The sequence below is a fragment of the Maylandia zebra genome, linkage group LG23, assembly GCF_041146795.1.
Source record: "Maylandia zebra isolate NMK-2024a linkage group LG23, Mzebra_GT3a, whole genome shotgun sequence".
In the NCBI taxonomy this organism is placed as follows: Eukaryota; Metazoa; Chordata; class Actinopteri; order Cichliformes; family Cichlidae; genus Maylandia; species Maylandia zebra.
In genome coordinates this window covers 7,784,999-7,801,820 of record NC_135188.1, presented here as the reverse complement: position 1 = coordinate 7,801,820, position 16,822 = coordinate 7,784,999, and the positions used below count along the sequence as shown (strand labels likewise).

Sequence of the window (16,822 nt, the reverse complement as noted above, 5' to 3'; positions counted from 1 at the left end):
GCTTTTGATCCCAGATTGTCTTTGGCTTACGAGAAAGTGTTTGTGAGAGAATAAATAATTCGATTTTCTTTATTTTTTTAAGGATATGGTTAATTGCAGAGCTACATCAGCTGGGTGTGAGACAGGGGATATACAGTAACATCTGCTCGGAGGCACTGACAGTCACCAGTAGGCTGACTCTCCCCAGCTATCTTCACCTTTCTACTTCCCCTCTCATCATTTTCACTCAGGAAGGAGCACAGTTTGCTCTATTAAATCTGTAATGAGATGCAAATACGATGCAAATCCCTCCCAGAGGAGTGGACTGCTGCAGGGAGGCTATCTGATGTCAGCGTTCAAGAGAGAACCACCGCCTCAGGAAGAAACACAGAAGAGAGTGGATGTGTGTCTTAAGAGTGTGCACATGTCTGCAAACGTATCGGAGATGGGGAAAAGGCAAAGCGGTTGAAAAGCGGCTAGGGCATTGATTGCAGCTGTAGAAAAATGTTTTTGATTTATCTTGGACACAGGAGCAGAGTGGGACCTTCAGTATCACTGCATGGCAGAAAAATTCAGTCGCAGAAAAATAATACCCTCAATCTGTCCTCTGTACAGCTCCAGATAGGAGGCTGGAAGAGAGAGAGAGAGGGAGGGAGAGAGAAGCGAAGCCAGAAAGAAAGAAATATAAGGGAAAAGATGGAGATTGGGAGGGGGAGTCAAGGATGCAGCCATGCCTGTTGACAAGAGAAAAATACACCTTTCAGAGAGAAATAAAGCTTCACCTCCCTCACTGCTGCATTCCCTCTGACATAGCAACTCATCTGGCCTCGCCACGCTCACACCGCAGAAAGAGAGGAAGGGACAGCGAGGGAGGGAAGGAGGAGGAGGAGAGACAGGAACCAACACAAAAAAGAGAAAAGGAACGTACATCAATCTGCTTTTCTCACATCAGCGGTGAAACTATGTTTGCCTCTAACACACACTCACATCATTCTTCCAATGCGTGCACTATTGTATTGAATTTTGACCTACTACATCTATGCTTTTCAGAGATATGAACCTTGAGGCAGACTCTTGGCATCAGTCCTGTGCATGTGCTCTGCCTCATCCACCTCACTGTCCAACTGTCCACCATCTTTTTTCCTTCCGTACCAGTTAAAGCTAAGCCGTGGCTCAGAGATAAATATATAAAGTTGAAGCTGGACACAAACATACACTTTCCATCTCTCTCCTCACCCTCGCACACTTACTAGAAAAAGAAAAACCCAAAGGGACCAAAGATGGTGATGAACCTGTGCTATTTTTAGCTGTAAACATAAAAATAGCATGTTTAAACCCCCAACACAGTAGGTTTTACTGACCCAGTATGACACATTTATGATTTACAGATGGCAATGATTTAATAGCACCTAAAGTCTGTAAACAGATATCTGCTTATGAATATGCAGAATCTCGAATGTATTTTCAGCAACATAACATAATGACTCAGAATAAGTATGTAAAATAAGGTTATTGGATGGAAAATTTAAAGCTCTGTTCATCACACAGCCACAAAGTTAAGTAATGTTTCTAGTAACTACATATATACTGTTTTGCATATAGTCATGTGGAGAGAGCAGTGACCAGCGAAGTGAGTTTCATCATTTAAGAGGGACATATGTGCATGTCTATAGCTACATTTCTCACAAATATTTTGTTTTTATGGAATATGTAGTTAATTGTGACTCTATTACACCTACAGGGCTGTTCATTCCAGTATTGGCAAAAATATCAGAGAATGGTAAGACACTGCAGTGTTATTTTCAGCATTAGGGCAGAAATAAGAGGGCGTAAAGGAAAGGATTTTGGAGACATTCTGATCACTCCCAACATACCTATTTGGTCTTTTCACCTTCACTGTCAAAACCAGTGGTTATAGTTGTGTATTCAAAGCACACAATCTGCTGCACTACATTGCATTGAATTGCAAAGGACAACTCACACAGCCCGAACGGTGCTGTCAGACATGGCATCGCAGACAGCACGAAATGCAAAGTACAGAACAAGTCTGACTACACATAACTGTGCAAACACATACGCACACATTCATACATGCAAAAGCACACTGCTGATGTCTATTCTCGTGTGGATCTGAAATGTAGCTAAAGCTCTGCAACTCTAGCATATACTGGATTTAATGCGACAATGCTCAATAAACAAGGTGAAAACACAGTAAGATAATGCAGTAACACTGTGAAAACCACCCGACCGTCACATTTTGAATGACACACCTAATGCTGCCCTGCACCTTCCTCTCTTATATTTCTACTCTTCCTTATAAGCAGTAATGAAAACCCATTAAACTGCTTTGGACTGCAGTCTCTTCCTTTTTCCAGGCTGATAAAGAAGACGCACAACTCTGAGTTGGTTCCTGGGGCCATGGTCGAGTGAGCTGCACTCAGACACCTGCTGCTCATTAACGACAACAGGCAAAGGTGACCACTTCAATCAGGATATTAAGACTGGGAATGAAATGGGCAGAGAAGGTACATCGGGGGAGGACAAAAAAAAAAATGGAGGAGACGATTGAGTGTTTTTCTTTGGCTTTGTGCCCAGATGCGGTGTTGTGTCCCTCACCCAAGCTCAGCTGCAAATTTCCTAGCATTCAGGTGTGTGTGCACGCTTGCCCTGTCCACCTGACATCTCTTAACAGTAATAATGTATTCCCTCCTATTAATATGTTATGGATCAGCGAGTGTATTATCGATCGGCCAGCTCAGCTATATAGTTACCCTGGTCCGCTGCGCCCTCCACTTTCTCTCTTCACCACTGAGGTATCTCCTGTGTTAAACCTCCTGATAGAATACCCTTTGTCTTACAACCTTTCCTCACTACTTTTCTTCCATTTAATTTTTTTTTTTTTTTTTTTTTTTTTAAACAGGAACTCAGAAGTGCACACTCATCGTACTTATCATCTTGCATAAGCACTGATCAATAAACAGGTAAAAACAACATACTCTTGACCTTTGCGCTTGTGGGCATTGCACTAAAAAAAAAATCTACCAACTGATGATTCAAGGAATATAATAATGATGAAATTTACTGGTTCCAGCTCAAACCAGAAGAGTTTGGTGCCTTAAAAAAGAAATCTATATTTGGATTGAGTACCATTTGTTTACCAATCATTGTTCACTGCTTGGACTGACAACATACAGGCATCATCTTGGGTTCAGATTCCGATTTCATAGACTTAACTGAAAAAATGAATCTACAGGGTGGACCATTTATATGGATACACCGAAATAACATGGGAATGTTTGGTGATATTAAAGTCCTGTTTGTGGCACATTAGTATATGTGAGGGGGCAAACTCCTCAAAATGGGTGGTGACCATGGTGGCCAATTAGAAGTCGGCCATCTTGGATACAACTTTGGTTTTTTTCAATAGGAAGAAGGCCATGTGACACATCAAACTTATTGGTAATGTCACAAGAAAAACAATGATGTGCTTGGTTTCAACGTAACTTTATTCTATCATGAGTTATTTACAAGTTTCTCTTTGTTCACAGCCATTGATTGACATGTCGAAGAGGTTAACACGTGAGGAGCGGATCGAAATCGTGTTGATATCTGGTGAACGCAGTAACCAGGTCATTGCAGAAGATTTCAATGCAAGACACCCTATGAGACCACCCATCTCCCATGCTACAGTTAGCAAACTGCTTGCTAAGTTTCGTGAAACTGGTTCAGTGTTGGATTTGCCAAAATGTGGACGCAAGAAAACTGTCACTAATGAAGAAACATCAGTGGCTGTCCTAGCTTCATTCAGCAAGAGCCCACAGCGTAGCACTCGCCACATGTCACTGGAGAGTGGCATTAGTCGAACATCCCTTCGGCGGATATTAGCTACTCACAAATAGCACCCTTACAAACTCTAACTACTGCAGCATCTCAACGAGGACGACCCAGATCGGCGCACAGAATTTGCAGAATGGGCAAAACAAAAATTGGAACAGGACCCTCAGTTCACGCAGAAGATTTTATTCAGTGATGAGTCAAACTTTTATATGAATGATGAAGTTAACAAACAAAACCACCGCTATTGGTCTGACACTAACCCACATTGGATCGATCCCTCCAAGACTGTTGGAACAACAAAAGTGATGGTTTGGTGTGGTATATGGGGTACAACGATAGTGGGTCCATTCTTCATTAATGGAAACCTCAAGGCCACTGGATATTTGAAATTGCTACATGATGATGTGTTTCCCTCTTTATGCACTGAAGCTGGCACGTTCCCTGAGTTTTTCCAGCAAGATGGTGCACCACCACATTATGGGTGCCAGGTCCGAGCATTCCTAGATGAACAGTTTCCTGGAAAGTGGATTGGTCGTCGTGGGCCAGTTGAATGGCCCCCAAGGTCTCCCAATCTGACCCCCTTAGACTTTTATCTTTGTGGTCATCTGAAGGCAATTGTCTATGGTGTGAAGATAGGAGATGTGCAGCACCTGAAACTACAGATACTGGATGCCTATGCTGGCATTTCTCCTGCGGTGTTGCTATCAGTGTGTGAAGAGTGGGAGAAGAGGGTGGCATTGACAATCCAACACAATGGGCAGCACATTGAACACATTTTATAAGCGGTCAGAAACTTGTAAATAACTCATGAAAGAATAAAGTTACGTTGAAGCCAAGCACACCATTGTTTTTCTTGTGACATTACCAATAAGTTTGATGTGTCACATGGCCCTCTTCCTATTGAAAAAACAAAAGTTGTATCCAAGATGGCCGACTTCTAATTGGCCACCATGGTCACCACCCATCTTGAGGAGTTTGCCCCCTCACATATACTAATGTGACACAAACAGGACTTTAATATCACCAACCATTCCCATTTTATCAGGGTGTATCCATATAAATGGCCCACCCTGTACATTAATCAATATTTGTTTAGCTGGTGAAAAATATCAGTAATTAAGACAAAAAAAAAAAAGAGAGCAGCCTTCATCATTTGTATATGGTGTAAACTCAAAAGAGAGGGAGAGAGTTATAGTTAATAGTTAACAGTACACATTTACTGCTTGTAATCTATCAATGAAGCTTTGTTTTAGACAGTAGGTAAAATGAGCAATTCAATGAAACGTATCACAATTACCTGTGTAAAAAGAAGACAAATAATCAAAATGTTAATTAACAGTGAAAATAATGACTAAAAATATCCCTATATTAATTATTATGTAAAGAGAAAAATTCTCCTATAATAAAGAGAAGTATACTCTGCCAATACTGTAAACATCTCCTCTCCAGAAAGAAGACAGTATATGTGTTCACTGACGCAACTAACACAACATATTCCAGCACCATAATTGATGTTTACGTTTCTACTGCAATGCATTTCACTTACACACTCCTTTGGATCAGTCTGAAAATTAAAACAACAACAACAAAAAAAAACAATTAGCGTGCATATTTATTGCTGCACCAACATTATTTCTAAACGTCAGTCTCGGAGGGAAGCCAACCCTCTGTTTTCTATTAACAGGTTTTGTTCTGCTCCAATAGTACTTTTCTAAAAGTCAATGCTGGCTCAAGGAGTCCAGAGCAGAAAGTTCTCAAACTTATAAACAGTTCTCACAAGTAGAAATGTACAAAGCACTCGAGGTTAAACAATTATTGCATTACATTTAGAGAATGGACCAGCCGCAGACTGGAACTGGACAATTTGCAGTATTCTTTTTTTGTACCAATACCAGCACCTCTCAAAATATGGAAAATGAGACCACACTTCATCTATATACAGTGGTCCTTCACTATAACGCGGTTCACCTTTTGCAGCCTCGCTGTTTCGCAGATTTTCTTTGTGCAATTATGCACAAAAATAAATACTTTTAACAGCACATTGTGTTCTGCGTCATGATTGGCTGTAGACCACTGTCAATCAATCTCCTCCATGCTGTGTCTCCTGTACAGTACAGAATGTGTTCTGCTTGTCAAATTTACATAAATCTTCAATTGCCAAAATTCTGCTTCTGAAGTGCTGTACTGCATGTTTATATGTTTTGTCCCCAACGAACACAACAATTTCGACGAAACGTTTTGCAGCATCAAAGGCACCTGCGATAGCACCAAAAGGGCAGAGGAAGATGCTAACCATCTCTCAAAAAGTTGGACATCTGGACATGCTAAAGAAAGGCAGAAGTTACTGTATTTTTGGGATTATAAGGCGCATTAAGCGAAACAAAACAGTCAGATAAGTCATACTTTACTCAACTCATTCTTTTTGCTTCCTCTACTTCCATATCATTGATTCATTAATGTTGAATACTCTCTCAGCTGCTCTATTCCCATGTTCTGGACCTGAAAACAGGGTTTGATCTTTGTTTCATTGTATAATACTGGACTTATTTTTCTACCAAGGTTTGAACTTTGAGGGTGTTTAAACAAGAGAGAAAAGTGTGAAAATGTTCATGCCTGTCTGAGAAAAGTGTATAAAGTGTGTAGTGAGGGGTTTTACAGCCTTAAAACATCTATAATAATTGTAAAAAATAAAGCTGGCTACTTCACGGATTTCACCTATCGGGGGTTATTTTTAAAACGTGACTCTCGCTATAAACGAGGGACCACTGTATAGCATTATTTTAAGGCTTTTTTAAATGCAACTTCAATATCTGTAAACTCTTTGCCACCTACCTTGGGACATTACAGTTTTCAAAATACATCCAAAAGAAATCTAAACTCATAACCATAAGCTATTAAACTGCATCACTCCCATACACACACCAACACACTTCACGCACACCAGGACCCATGACATTCATAAGAGGAAATGAAAAAGAGCTTTGTCCTGTCCTGGGCACTGCCATGCAAGACAGTGATTGTGTTGAGTCAATGTGATTACCTGGGAGTCACTCTCTGGAGGGAAACGCTGCTGAGTTATCACAGTCTTATTATTCCCAGACTAATATCATAGCCTGCCAATCACTTGCTTGCCTTTCTTAACCACATGCTGACAGGTGTGGTGTTGCACACATACTGTATGAGAGGCATAAACACACATAGACAGGAGTACTTTTAAACCGAAATGCATCCATATAGATCTGCACATGGTGAGAAGTAATAGAATGCGCAGAGAATGAATGAATGCACCCAGACACACGTACAATCACTCAACCACACAGGCTGCAAGCCAGCAGACATTCACACGCAAACTTCCTCAAAGGGCCCCAGGGTGAGGAGAATCGTCCTCTTCATCTGAAGTAGGGAGGAAGCCCATTGGCCAAATTAGATTGTGCCATTTCCTGACGGAGTTAAGCATCAATCTGCAGCACTGTGCAGTGATTCGCAGTGACCTTGGCCTATCACAGCACAGTGTCTGGGAATGCTCAGAGAGGCTCTTAATCAGACCTGGAGGACATGGGGCCTATGATGACATTACTCAGCCTTTATCTCTCTACACACGTCCCACTGTTTCTCTGTATGTCTGTCTCCCAATCTGCCTATTCCATTCGTTGCCTCTCAGCTCCAGGATGAGGAGGTGGCTCTACAGCTCAAATGGACGCTTACTTAACCTGACCTCTGGATGTAATCCTTGTCCATTGATCCAATTCTACGCTGAGCGTTTGCCCTCACAATGCTGACCAAACACAGAAAACGTTTGCCCTTTCGTATCAAATCTGACCTATTTCACTCATTCCACTCAACAGGTACATCAACAGGTCAGTTTCTGCATCCCGTCCAGCATCCATCCTCAGACAACACATGCATAAAGGACCATCCCTTAAGCAATACACACTCATCCTCAATCCAGGGCTACTGCAGGCCTTATGTGAATGATGAGACTGTGCTGAGATGGAGATAAATGAGCCTTCATTACAGCCATGATAGCACAAAGCAGCACCAGAGAGAGGGATGGAAGAAGAGAAGCTTTCTTTTTTTCATCTCACCCTTCCCTCATTTACCACAACCAAGGTTCTTAACACATAAAGGACACAAAAGGACACAGTACATTTGATAAATATGTGCATTCATAGAGCCGTCACCTATATATACACATAAATACCATAAAAAAATGTGCATTTATATTGCTTATTTATGCGCCTTCACATGTATTTACAGTTCTTTAAAGCAAACTTCATCCATAGAGTCTATATAGCAAACGCCTACGTGGTAAATGGAATTCTCTGTCAGGACCTATCAAGGAAAAGCTTTGCCTTCACATGGATAACACACTTCTGCAAACATACACACATTTGTGTACGCATAACTTTCTCATTCCCACAGCCATGCTGCATGCCAAATGAATACAGTAAAAGCATACCGTTTTAGGTACATTTGGCCCATTTGATGATTGAAAGAGATTTGTAAGATCCAAGATATAAAAAGCCTGTCTCTTTGTTGGCAGACAGTGTAAGGAGAATGTAATTACATTTTTCCTCTCTTGGTTTAACAAATGATGTTCTGCTGTACGAAGGGTACAAAGTTATGAGAGCTGCACAGCACCTGTACGCACATTCAGACACACTTGTACACAGAAAATGTAGCACAACAAACAATGTGATATTACAGCTGCCAGTACAACACAATAGACCTCTGTTTTTTTTTCACACAAAGTAATATTACCACTCATATCCACTCTACATCAGCGCCAATTTTCACTGTGCCGATTTTGAGCTATAGAAATAGAGGAGCAAGCCAGAATTTTAATAACCTCAAGACTAGCAAAAGCCCAGGAGAGCGTACGTATATGTGGAAGTAGATAAGTGTGTGCCGGCTGCTGAGTCACGGATCCGTCTGAGCCAGTTCTCAATAGGTCAAAGTCAAGATGTTACCTAAGAAAGACATGATGGGTTGTCAAAAAGGAAAAAGGAAACGAAATAACAGATACTGAATGAGACCATCCTCAAGGCATGCAGACCAAGCCTTTCATTCTCCCTCATGCACCCACAGTACATGTCCCCTTAGGCCTCAAGTTCAGGCTTTTGCTGTTGAACAAACAAATGCACACACAAAAGAGACACAAAAGAAATTACTGATACACTCGACTGGCTCTAAGCCAATCGAATGACTTGCATATTCTGTCTTGGATATCCCCACCTAGCTGAGTGTACAATGTAGAAATTTAGTGCTAAAAACGTCCAAAATGAGTGATTTAACTTTTTAAAAATGAGCTTGGAGAAGAGGTTTTCTCAACATGGGCTCTGCAGCACTGATCCTGTACTGCTCAGGTGCCGCTGAGCAAACATGACAAAATGAATAAAAGGAAGGTGTAGCCAGAAAGAGAAAAAGCACCACCACTTGGCTATCCATCATGCAGCATTGCACCTTATGACTGAGGTACAGTCACTCCGCTCAACTAATCTGATATCGGCTCAAAATATTTTCAGCTTTGTACCTTTTTATCTGGCAACAAGTCCTGTAGTGAGACAATACTCTAATACATTTAATCTTTTCATAATGAACACTCCTACATATCAGTACCCCAAAAAATAACTAATACTATGATATTACTGTACAGAAGTACTAAATTACATTAATTAAAAGACGCACAGATGCTCCCAAATATCTGTGAGAGCATACTTCTCTAGCCTGCAACCTTGAGGCAGCGCCCAGCCCAAAGTGATGGATATTCTGATACAGACGTTTTTCTTGCCAGCCAAGTCCAAGCCAGTGAGAAAAAACACACACACAAACACGTCTGTCATCCTCGCTGAGCAATGGCTGGCACAACATACATCTCCCTCTCTCTCCTGTTCCATCCATCTCCAGTATTCTCCATTTATATTTCCTCTGCTCTCCTCATATCAGCATCTCTATATCTGACTTCTGTAAGGATGTATTCATCTACAACATGTCACAGAAGAATATCTCCCTCTTAATGCTTATCTACTACTCTTACAACTCCTCTCCTGAGCTTTGTACTTCTTAGTTAACTTGAACACTTGCACTGAATTTCAGTATGAAAATAACATGCTGCTGCAAAGAAATAAAGTCTATTTAACTCATATAAGGTATCCTCTCTACTTAGTCACTCACAGCCTCCGAATACAAATTCAAACACAGAGCAGACTCTCTCTTACTCATCCCTTTAAGTGCTGACACACACCTGATGGATCCTCCGCTTAGTCCCGTTCCTCCTCCTCTGCTTTGCCACCACACCACGAAGGTCACTCCCGGCCCACTGTCGCTCTTCCTTCTCCTGTTTTCCTCTCCTCTTACTATCTGTCCTTCTCCTCCTCTCTCTGCTTTGGTCAGAAAGAGAGAGAAGAAAATCCTTCCACAGACAGGAAATCCTCAGCTAGAGACAGAGACACTTAAAGATTGTAAAGCCTAGCTGCCGCTGAAATACACAGGAGCTGCTGACTGACTGAGCTGTTAAAGTGCTGGAGGGAGGCTAGCGTGGCTACGATACGGTCTGCACCACAGCAGTGTACAGACACATGAGCAGCCAGAAAGCTCAGAGAGTCGCTAGCTCAAAGCTCACCGCAGCAGAGCTCCAAGTCAGCAACCTAGCCCCCCACCCTCCCCTCCCGCCTGGCTCACTCTTGCTCTGCCGCTGCCCCCCTCCTTTCCTCTTGCACAGTTACCACATTCCACCTAATAGCAGAATCCTCTCTTCCTCACTTTCTTCTTCATTTAACTAAAGTATACATCACTCTCATCCCCAGCTCAGGCATTTCCCTTCAATCAGACAAGAAAATCCTGCAGCTGAGATGTAGGTAAAATCTTATCTTCTCACTAATATATCTTCAAGGCAAGATTGTGTTAGTGAACACAGGATGAAAAGGACACCTTAAAAGCACCAAGAAGAAAGTCAAAAACCTGTTTCTCTCTTTTCTTCTTTCGGCTCCTCCCTTTAGGAGTTATCACAGTCGATGATCTGCCTTCATCGTACCCTATCCCCAGCATCCTCTTCTGTCACACCAATCCTCTCCGTGTCCACCTTTACTAGATCCATGAATTTTCTCCTTGAATTGTTTACCTCTTTTCCGCATGTCTGGCTAACTTTGTCTCTGAACTACTCAACCTGAGTTGTCCCTCTGATATATTAATTTCTCCTCCTCATCCCCAATAAAAATCTTATCACCTTGACCATTTTGTAAACCCTCCCTTTCACTGTTGCTACAATCCTTCAGTCAAATGTGTTTAACTATACATTTTGTTTCTTTTTGAAACAGCAACATGCACCTACCAAGCAATCATCTCATGCGAACATGTCCATAAGACCATTTTCACTCTTTTGCTAAAGGTAAAATAAAGATTAAGTTCAAGTTTGGGAGTTTTAGTCACCTCTTCAAGTGATTTTACACTCTTACTTTGTTCTCTTTTTCTCTACTATAATGATTACTTGTCAGTGAGTGAAATTTTAGTTGGAATAAAAACCTGCAGACTGTGGGCTGTCTATTGATTGTGAAGTTCTCTGTCTGCCTTTAAAGAAATAAAAAGACATTTCATTTAAACTTGGCCAGTAACCCCTTCAAGTTAGTTTCCTTCCAACTGCTATTTTGTAAACATGTTCTGAAAATCTCTTCTTACAACTTGCACTTGTGCATTTGTAATGTGCGCTGGATCTTCTTCAGTGTGTCGAAACAGCAACCAATCGACTTCACTTTGGGGAAAAGTAGAAAGTTGAGTGGAGCCAAATTTGGCAAGAAGGTCAGTTGGTGAGTGAAGATTCAATTGGTGCGGCCAATGGAAGCATGTAATGCCACTCTTTGAGTTAAAAATGCTCCGTCAGATGTCTCATAACAATACAGTAAACCCTTTGGGCATCAATTCACGGTACATAACCCAATGCATGTCAAAAATTGATGAGCATGCTTCTGAATGATGTTTCACTAAAATCTTCTGTTTGATCTGACACCAATATCAGCAACAGTCTTAACAGCATTACAGTTGTGTCAAGAAGATGCTGCTAAAAAAGTACTGCCCAAGCAGACTACCTGGAAGAAGAGATCAGCCAGATCTAAATGAGACAAGATTTTCATTTTTTATGGGCATACTTGTAGAACTGTATGATCACAGCTATTTGTCCATACCCCTAGCTGATTTCTACCAAATATTTTTTATACAAAGACAGAGATACAGAGATGAAAAAAAAACCCCAAAACAGTTCTGTTCAGCTCAGATACTCTTTTTTTTTGCTTACCTTTTAACACAAATAAGCAACATACAGATCACAAAAAACCATATACAGTCAAGAAGACAGCAATAAAAGAGGGACACAGTGGCCCCAGATTAATCTAAATCCACACACCACCACCTTCACCCCCACTATTTATCATTTAAAGTATTCATCCTCTCCAAACCTAATGCCCTGACAAAGACAAGCTTATTCAGCCCTCCTTAACACACAGATTAGCCACAGACAGACTACACACACTGAGACCCACATAGTGGAGTGGAAAGAGATGAACACATAAAGAGTGGGAGGGGAAGTCAAGTGGAGCATTGCCCATTGGGGAAAAAAAGAGCAATCCAGGAAAAAGAGACTGCAGTCACTGTATCAGAAAGGCTCACTTTGGACAGGTGTTGGAAAATCAATAATTTACCAAAATTCTGTTTGTTGTTATGACAGGCACTAAGCAGTGCAGTACAAAATAATACTGCAATATCTTTTGTTTTTAGAGTCACAATGTCAATTATGACATCATACATTTAACACCATTTCAAGGCAGGAAACACTATTTGAGGCTTTGAGGACACACAGTGACTACAATTTAATTTAAACCTCAAGTGGTAACATTGTGGTATATGACTTCAGTCTTAAGTAAACTAAATGATTGTTTCTTACTGACTGAAATAGCATTTATTTTGGAAACTAATTGATAGTCGCTTTAGCCAACACAGTGAACGCTAATATTTATGCCTAAAAACAGCAGTTCTTTAAAACGGACATCTAGACATCACAGAAAAAGTAAGCATGCCATGCTACAAATACTGGCTCGTCTATACATTTGTTCATTTCCTAACATGTCCCAGCCAAGTTGCACACACGTAATTTTTGGACGATTTGGGGAGAATTAGGTCAGAATATTTTCCACAGCTCTCACATGTTGCACACAGTCGGTCCGCTTTAGACAAATTCGCACCACTGGGAATACTATGTGCAGTTTAAACAAGGTAGCTGCCTGGGTAGATTGTGCAGGACACACGGCACCCACTCTCTTAATGTAAATGCAACACTCGGACTATCAGTTGCAATATTCTTCGCAATCTAGCATAACACTGCACTGAACATTTGATCTGTCACAGGCATCTCTGTGGCGTAGGTACTATAGACAGAATGAAAGATGGACACAGACATCAAGATGTCAGCCACTGGTTTTGAACTTCAAGCTTCAACCTTAGTGTTTTGGAATCCTTTTTACTTTTTGGCATCATGGAGTGCTAAATAACGCTAACTTGGTAGGCAAGCTGCCTTAATCAACTATACAGGTGCAATGCAAAAACAGAAATATGACCTCATTAGTGTTGAGTGACAGACTTATAAATTACTAGATTTAGATATTTCACTCACTAAAACTGCTGCACTTCTTGGACGGTGTAGCGCTCACACTAAGCCATATTGTGTACCAGATAATTCCAGATAAAAATGCTCCAAAAGGCACCAACAGCATAAACACAGCAAAGAGGTCCAGTTTAATAAGTTAATAGTGGAGGCGAAATCTGGGAGAAGCTGATCAGCTTTAGGTATCTGAATTGGCACACCTATCAATATGGCTATCCCCCTAGAGGCCAAATGAGGCTGTAAATGACCTTTTTTTAATGCTGTACAGTTGGGCATTTTAATTTGGGTGTTTATAGAGATTTGGAGTCAGCCTCAGTTGGCACCTAGAGGAACGGCAGTTTTTGCCACTTAAGCATTAGCTTAATTTTTTAGCCCTGGAGATTCCCCATTTGGTAAGCACTGCAGCGAATGTATGAAAGCAGCTTTTTAGTGTGAATATGATAATTAAATAAAATGCAAAACATATTTTTATTAGTATTTTGTTTGGGTTTTTTTTTTAAACATAATTACTTTTTAAAAGCTTTCCGAGCAAGTGAACAGCACCTCTCATCTGTTGTTGGGCTCACATCCGATTGAGTCTCCATAGGAAACACTATAAGCAGGGAAAGCCACTTTTCATGGGAGCAGAGAGAAAATAAAAAACTCATAAAGAGTCCATCCCTGAGCTCTGCCGGCTTGTAGAACAAACAGCTAAAAGGATATGAAATAAAGCCTTCACTCAGTCTTCTCTAAAAATTTCTTCCAGCCCTCTCTACCCTTTCTCTGTCTCTCCATCAGTCTGACTGTGCTTTCAACCCTCACTCTCCTCTCTCATCTGAACAAGGACATTCAGTACATCACCACAAAAAAATGTCATCTCCATCTCCATCTCTACTCACAGCTGTTGCTATGGTCACAGCAATAAACCTGACTGTGCTGCCTCACTCCAAACTGAATGAGTGCTTATATAGGATGTGCTTCTGCCCTTACATGTGTCAAAACTATGAGAAAACAAACATGTATGCACCTGCATCGTTCTTCGATGGAGACCAAACTGTTATGAGGAACCACTTGAGCAGTCAATTGACAGCTGTCGAGTGTTGCCATAGGGGCAGATTGATAAGCAAGCGTGTTAACTGGCATTTGACATAGAGGAGATAGATTACGTTTAGGTAATGACTAGCTGAGTGGTATTTAGATGTGGAATGCTGTTCCATCTCCCTGGCACTGTCACATGCTCATTAAGAGCATTAGAGCATGTCATTAACATACACACATACGCTCACTAAAGCGTAACATTAAATAGATTTAATTATTTAAGTTTCTGAGTCTCTGAATAACGACAACAAGCTCACAGTGCATTCAATTTCCAAACAAATGACTCGTCAGTACATTTCTAATTAGTGCAGAGAAGAGGAAAAAGATTGGTATTAACCTGGGCTTACTCATTCTGTGTGTGTAAAATGTGTGCGCATATGTGTGTGTATTCATTCTCAAGTAATTATATTTCCAGGCAGTGCTGAGTAGAGAGGGGCAGGACTGTGTGTATATTCCATTCGGCTTATCAGACGTGTCCAATCCTGAGGTAGATCAGATCGAACAGTAAAAGCTCATTAATTACGGATGGTTGCTGAGCGACAGAGAAAAAAGGCAGTGAAGGGGGGGTGAAGAAGCAAGGTGAGGGGACAGATGGGTGAGAAAAAGAGGGTAACATGCAGTACTGGAATGCTGAAGCTGAGATATAATAATTAGAAATCGTGTTCTCATCGTCCTCTGGTTTGAGGAGTCAGCAAGAACCACTTTGGAGATCAAAGGTTAAATGTTGCCAGTCATCTCTGTTGATGGAGGTAGAGACTAAACGCTGTGTGATCCTTTCCAGCATATGAAGGAGGATCACACAGCATACACTTAAAGAACGTCAGATTTCAAGAAAATGTTGTTATACAGAAAACTGCATTTGTGGAAGATATCCTTGAAATAAAATTTCAGCTGAGTTTCACTATAAGATTATACTTCTGCAAATTTGCAAAATCATGCAAATTCTTTTCTTAAGAGAACATGATTATCTGAGAAACGGCGATTTGTGAGTCCTGTTATGATGCCAGGGATGAACCCAGCCTCTAATAGGTAATACATTTTAAAATGTGTGTTGTGATTTTTAAAGGATAACTAAATGTTACTTACCATTTTTTACTAAATGCAGCAGTTATTTCAGGTTAAGAATAATACACAGCCTATCCAACCAAATAGGGAAAAGGGACATAATGTTAATGGTAACCAGGAAAGAAGAAAACACTAATCAATTTTGACTTAAATGATTTATAAGCTTTTTGAATCTGTTGTAATATAATATTTAAAACCCCTTTTCACCTACTGCTTCTGCATATAGGCACAGGTTTACAACATTACAGCTTCATTAATGGCTCAGTCTAGAGTACCAACACAATCGATATCTTTGCCTCATCGAACACAGCACTACACATATCACTCCCTTGTATTGCAGCTAGTAATAAGACATTACCCAACAACTATTTGGTTTGCAGGAAGGTAACAAACTGTTTCTTACATATTAGGGTGTTTTTGCTGTATGTGGCTGGAAATAGTAGTCAAAATTACTACGCATCTGAAATTAGCCAAAAGGCAAAGTCATTTTGGTTCTTTACCCTCCAGCAGTTATTTTCTACCTGGTTCTAAATCATGAATTCTGGTCAGTATGAGGATTTCCAACAGCTCTTCCAAACCATCTGTGTATAACTGTCACTGCTTACCAGCCTGACACTATTATATGCCTTTTACTATACAAACTATTCAATAATTTCCTGCTTTTTACACTTTTATTGCTCCACATTATTAATTTATATATTACAGTTTACAGAGGACCTACTCACACACATGATAGGAGCAGCACAGTGTAAGAATTAGCAGTAGTTTCCCTGCAGCTGGTCTAATACACACACAGAAACAGACATGTACAAACACAAACATTTGGACCCATGTACCTCAATTTTCCATTAGCTGGTCAGACCACCTCCTAAATGAACAAACATAGCAGATGATGAGCTGCTGCAGCAAATGCATATATATATATATATATATATATACACACACACAGCACGTGAACATGAACACATAAATGGCAGTACATAAACCAATTCCTATTCGTCACACCCACCTACAGACCAGAGATAATCATAAAAAGTAATTGGTACACACTCTTGAATATATTAGTCCTTGATTTGGGCTCCATTGAACTCCCACATATTCATTCCACGAACTGCCAACATGGCAAAGCGTGCTGCTCAACATTTGCATCTTCCCCTGAAATTTACCTTAGGATTTTTATATTGCAAAAATATAGATAATAATAATGTCTTTTAA

The 16,822-nt window shown here is 40.5% G+C and overlaps 1 protein-coding gene across 1 annotated transcript in view; it reads right to left on the bottom strand.

The window, feature by feature from the left end:
• dab1a (DAB adaptor protein 1a) overlaps window positions 1-10,432 on the bottom strand; it is a 231,229-nt gene extending 220,797 nt beyond the window's left edge. Inside the window, exon 1 of the mRNA XM_076879912.1 lies at window positions 10,061-10,432. The gene's annotated coding sequence lies outside the window, so the exon portion shown is untranslated. The remainder of the gene's footprint in view (window positions 1-10,060) is intronic.
• Window positions 10,433-16,822: the final 6,390 nt, after the last annotated feature.